Source organism: Manduca sexta, unplaced genomic scaffold, assembly GCF_014839805.1.
Source record: "Manduca sexta isolate Smith_Timp_Sample1 unplaced genomic scaffold, JHU_Msex_v1.0 HiC_scaffold_1607, whole genome shotgun sequence".
Classification (NCBI taxonomy): Eukaryota; Metazoa; Arthropoda; class Insecta; order Lepidoptera; family Sphingidae; genus Manduca; species Manduca sexta.
The window spans coordinates 1-5,182 of NW_023592488.1; the positions used below are offsets into that span (position 1 = coordinate 1).

Consider the following 5,182-nt stretch of genomic DNA (forward strand, 5'->3'; position numbering starts at 1 on the left):
TTATAAGTAAGACTGTAAATGTATTTATTTGACATTGGCCTTACACAGTTAACAATGTGTAATACTCGGTGCAGTTTACCAATTTACTAGGTAATTGATAGTGGGCGACTATGGTTCTCCACACAATAGGCTAGTTTTATTATATATGTAGTCGTATCTAACATACTATGAATGTCCCAGATATGTGATATGCATTAATTAATTTGTGCCGGTGCAATATTTATGATTAATTATTACAATGGCTGATAGCCAACTTTTGGCTCAGTAAGATATATCTATGTTTGATTGTATTATCATTGAAGATATGCAAGTTATACCAATGATCTATTTCCTTTGTGTACAAATTATATAATTATTATTATAGCACGTTTTTTTATAGTTACAATACTAGACATTTTTTTTTTATATTGGCAAACCACTGTGACTCCACTGCACCTGATGGTAAATAGAGTGGGGTCCAATGTAATGACGACTGACGAGAGATGATTACTCTTCGACAGTTGACACAATTTTCTCATCCATATAGGCCTTAGTATTTATATTACAACAATTTCAATCAAATCTATCCACTATTTTGTTGTTGATCATGGTTAAGGCTGCCATCCCCGAATTCCCCGGATTTGTCCTAGTTAGAAGGGCTTCAGGGTGCCGTCCGTCAGGGGATTTTAAAAAGTGTCCAGGGGAATCCAATTTTTATGCTGGGTTTATACGACGTCGGCATTTTGGGTGATGGCAGCCCTATCATGGTTAATATAAACGTCTAGCCTATTATAAATGTACTGAACCACAATATATGTGCGTAACATTATCTGTATTGAATTGCAGTGCATTTTCATCATCTGGTGCTACCTGCCGACGGAGTTCAACGGTTCACTGATCATCTACAACCGCATTATCCGTCCGTATTATCAGAAACATCACAACCGCATCGATGATATCGCCAACTCAGGTACATGAGTAGCTATTTACATACTATAACACAGGAAAGATATCGTAAAGTTATCTCAAGGAAAAGTACTCGTACTTAGAGGATAGATAGTCATAATCGAAAAAATAATAATTCGTAAGATATTTTTGTTGAAATTGTGATTAAAAGAGCCTATTTAATTCTGAGGATATTTAAGTATTATATATTTTAATAAATCATAAATATTAAATAATTCAGTTATAATATGAAAAGACTATAAGTCAACTTAGTAAATTATCTACACAAGAGTACATCTTGATGAGGTTGATATCTAAAAATAATCGAAAAAATTACTCCATACAAGTATGTGTTTTGATGACTGATTCTTGATAGCACTCTAAAGGAAATTTAGGACGTGATAACAATAAGACGTAACTCGTACAAATTGTATAGTTTCCAGATAAAATTAGTATCATCTTTAATATATTATGATGCCAAATAAGTAATTTATCTCCATAATAATAGTAATTAAAGGAAATATAGTCTGTTCTACTTTGGCATTGAGGATATGGTATTTATTGGTTAAACAAATGTTTTAGTAATACCAGATTAACATATTTTGGATATTTATGTAAAAGCTTTTGAGAAAAAAGTATATTAAAGAAGCTTACATTGCAATAGGAGGTTTTGTAGCTGAATTTTTTCTTCACAATTTTGGTCACGACATGTATTTTTCTTGATCACATGATTTGGAATTTGCCTTTTAAAATATGGTATTTGAGGGAATAGTGGTATTGTGAATGCATGCTGTAAGCGAAACGCTGGGTGATATGTAATTAAAGTTTTACGGAAATATGCAATTAATTTTATAATAGTGAAATTGATGACAATCTTTGAACTTATTGTCAGTAAATGGTAACGTTTGATCTTTAAATTAAAAAAGAATTATCCATTGATTTATGAAATTAAAGTAAGGACTCCTGTAAATGAAACCTGTTGCATACAACATCCAATATACTTTTTTTGTTCATTGAAATGACTTTCTAGGACTGCATAATTGGAATATTCGCACCAACACGCCAATATTTGTATATTGGCATAATGCCAAACAATAAACCCAGTGGCACAATGACATTTGTTACTCAACGCCTTGTATTGTAATTTTACGACGAACAAATATAATCAATATCATTCTATAAATTTGTAGCCATCCCTGATTATCAATACAATGTTTTGGTATTCTAGGTCTGAAAGACATTGTGAAGGATATTAATAAGCAAATTAATACCACGGTAAAGAGTTTTAATAAAACACTTAAGGAGCTGCATAAAGATTAGTTTGACACATTTGCAGGTACAGATATATTTTTACCTCGGCTTTGCGTGGAGGGAACGCTAACAAACTAGCACTTGTGACGTAACAATGGGATTATATATATAAATGTAAAGCCTCTGTTAGTTTGTGCACGCGTATGTATATAGATAAAGGATTTTATGGTTCCATTGTGTCCGGGATTTGTTTATTATTGATAATCAGGAATGGATGTGTGTGTATGTGTGCGCGTAAACGCGTGTTTGAAAGTTAGTAGAAAATATAGTTATATAGACCCCTGCTTGGCAATGGTGAATAATGTTAAACAGATTAGGACATTTTTTTTATTATAGTAATTATTCATTTATGTATTTTAATATGTCCACATATTATGTGTTTGTCATATTTATTATTTTTGCAAAACAACAGTATCAGCAACAAATGTCCAAAAGTTGGTGCAATGTGCAAATCTCAAGATAGAGAGATCACTGAAAAAATTGACCGAATGAATTAATTTATCACAGATATTGTCAAGACGTTTTAGTCCTTTGCGAAGCAATGTATGTTTTTATGGTTGAAATTATTCCATTTCATTACCATGGAGGTTTCATTAATTCCCATTACCAAAACTATATAAAATAGTTCCCTTTCCTCATGTAATGTAAAATGTCACTGTATTTTAACGAACCCTCACTGATTATAGGTAAACAATTGTAGAGCTGTACAATTCATGTATACAAATGTGAGTATGTAAACAGCAACGCTTTCATTGTCATAACAAAATGTGCACTTGTGACATTAACATTAAAATATCTGGCAGGAAATGGTGTACTAACTTTATCATTTATATGTGTATTATGTGTGTGTGTTTCTCTCGGTGTGATATAAATTGTATATAACAAACTCAGTGGTGTGTAGGTGTTTACTGTATAAGTGTTCATTTAGTGTTGAATGTGTGAGCATACATTGTCATATTATTTGTGTATATGTTTATCGTTTGTTTTATGCTTTAGGGAAACAACTTTAAGTACCAATTTTAATAGTATACTGTAAAAAAATTATATCATTAAGTAATTTCATGTTTCTCAAGAGGATTGTTGAAGTAAATAAGTGAGCTGCTTTGCAACTTTTTATAATAAACAGTACTTATTTTATACCTTTAATCTGATTTAGAAAAGAGTAGCACTAGTCTTCTCTGGTAAAATTGACTGAAACTAAATAATAAACATTTTACAGATCAAAATAAATTATTTCATCTCATTTCAAATATGATTTTGTTATCTATTCTTATTATAATGTATGTTAGTTAGTACCTTACATAATTATTATAATGTAATTATTTTAGGGTTTTATGTATACTTTTATGAATGGAAGGTGGTCATCGTGTATGCAGTTTATTATGTAACATTACATATCTGTGTTCGTCTTTCTTCATGTTGCAATTTTATACCATTACTAGATGGTATAAATAGTATATCTGTCTAGTAAAACTGTCTAATAATTTACTTATTTAAACAATAATTCTGTAGATGATATCATTTTAACACACTTGAATTCACATCAATATTATTTATTATTAATAAGACTATGATCGCATAAATGCACTAACTATTGGACTAAATATTAAATAGGCAAATTTTCTGCCAGATTGTATAAATATATATAAATTGTTTCAAAATATTATAAAACTTCTAACAGTGTTTACATACTTTTTAAATATTATGTATTTATAAATATATTGAGGTAGATAGTAGAAATTGTGATTAACGCAACTAAAATCACCCTGTTATAGTAAAGCACTATAAAAATGTCTAAATATATAATTTATCACAAATTATAGTTGCAATACATAGCCAGCTTAACCATTTCACTGATAAATATGATATAACCAAAATTTATACCAAAACTGTTTCTCGATCAGCTTGGAGTCTGGAATTAGTGCCCATTGTGGCAACAGCCTCGGTCTTAATACGTAATGGGACAGAACACACAAGGCACAAAGTGGGTGCCCTTGTTGCACCTTTACCTACCCTAAGATAAATGGGTTCCACTGCACCATGGTTATATCATGTTTATTAATAAAGCTCTAAATGCATTTTGAATAAACTGATTTTGTTTATTCTTTCGGGGCTTGTTTTAATACTGCTTTTATCTATGTAGCAATGTGTTATCAAGAAAATTTAAAGATTAATCACAGTACTAACATGTTATTTATTTTCCAGCTTCTCGCCTGGTAGCGGATGCAGTTCGGAAGACCAACTAAGCCTCCACTATCTATCAAAGTTGGGGAGTGAAAGTACAAAATCTTTCTGCACTCGCTTATGTAAGAGCTTTGCGGCACTCATTGGTCTAAATATAAAAATGTATTACGGCGGTTGTTCACTGATGCAAGTTATCATTCAATAGCCTGTTTAACTGTGGACAAACCAAGGAATAAGGAATTTAATTATTGACCATTAAACGTTTGTATCACTTGATGCATATTAACTATATTGCATTTAAATTTTGAAAGCATTATGGCCATGGTATTTGATAAATTGACCAATGGTCAAAATTATATTGCATTTTCTTTGGTCTATTTGACACACCGCATCCACTGGTTGAATGGTTAGTGACCATTAAAATCATAGCCTGTAGAAAGCATTAGGTGACAAAATCATTCAGTGCATATTTTATCAGTAAAATGACTAGAACTTGCACTTGTCTGTTTTGTTTGGACCTTGATCGCAGCCAGTTAAAACCATCTGTCCCTGTCTAATGTTAATTGTCAAGTTATTAGAAAGAGACAGATGGATTACACTCTAGTACACTTTATTTAAACCTATGTTTACATTTCTTTTATTATTAGTAAGCTTGTTTTGGAAAATCGTGACACATATAAGTTTATTGTTTTTTAATGAAATTGTTAGTTAAATCATACTTTACTGGGTTTTCTGAGGGATTGGAAGCTTTAGAATAAGTTGT

At 31.0% G+C, this 5,182-nt stretch overlaps 1 long non-coding RNA gene across 1 annotated transcript; it reads left to right on the forward strand.

Moving 5' to 3' along the window:
- Positions 1-803: 803 nt before the first annotated feature.
- Positions 804-4,858, forward strand: LOC119191521. Its single transcript, XR_005113480.1, has 3 exons — positions 804-949; positions 2,922-2,960; positions 4,441-4,858. It is a non-coding gene; the product is annotated as an uncharacterized LOC119191521 (long non-coding RNA).
- Positions 4,859-5,182: the final 324 nt, after the last annotated feature.